Genomic DNA, 629 nt, shown 5'->3' with positions numbered 1-629 from the left:
CCGTCCTCTGTGCCACAGGGCCATTGGGAACAGGTGCCTTGAATTGGGGTTAGGTTTTCCATATGTTTGGATAAAAATGGTCGTCTATTACAGATTGTTTTGGATAATATTTTCTTTAGAAATACAACACCTGCGCACAAAAAGGAGTTTTACTCTCAAATTAAAATTTTCCATTATCTGACTCAAAGTCAAAAGCTCCCTTTCCGGAGATAAAATTCAGTTTCAGTAATTGTAGTTACAAGATAATTAATGGCATGAACAGACGGCTGAGTGCACTCGTTACACACGAAAGGTTTTATGAAGCTTTGTGTGTATATCTGTTTCCCGCTAACACCATGTGACCGCAGAAATTGGTTCCAAGGTTCTGCCGTGAAATTTACTTCCCGTAACTGAACGACCATGCCGCGCTGGTCCCCTTGAACGCAAGGTTGTTTTTTTTAATCTCTCTCTCTCTTGGTAGATATCCCATGAGAAATTGGTAGCTGCGTTTATTTATGAAATTTCGTTTCGCTTTTCGTATTGTATATTACGGCCTTCAGGATATATCATATGACGGGGAAAATTGCAACTGCGTGAAAACAATGAGGAAATTCGTGTTTCTTTTTTTCTTCGCTCGCATTAATTGTACT

The sequence above is a fragment of the Penaeus monodon genome, chromosome 27 (genome assembly GCF_015228065.2).
Source record: "Penaeus monodon isolate SGIC_2016 chromosome 27, NSTDA_Pmon_1, whole genome shotgun sequence".
In the NCBI taxonomy this organism is placed as follows: domain Eukaryota; kingdom Metazoa; phylum Arthropoda; class Malacostraca; order Decapoda; family Penaeidae; genus Penaeus; species Penaeus monodon.
The sequence above is the reverse complement of the archived record's forward strand: the minus strand, read 5'-3'. Positions refer to the sequence as shown.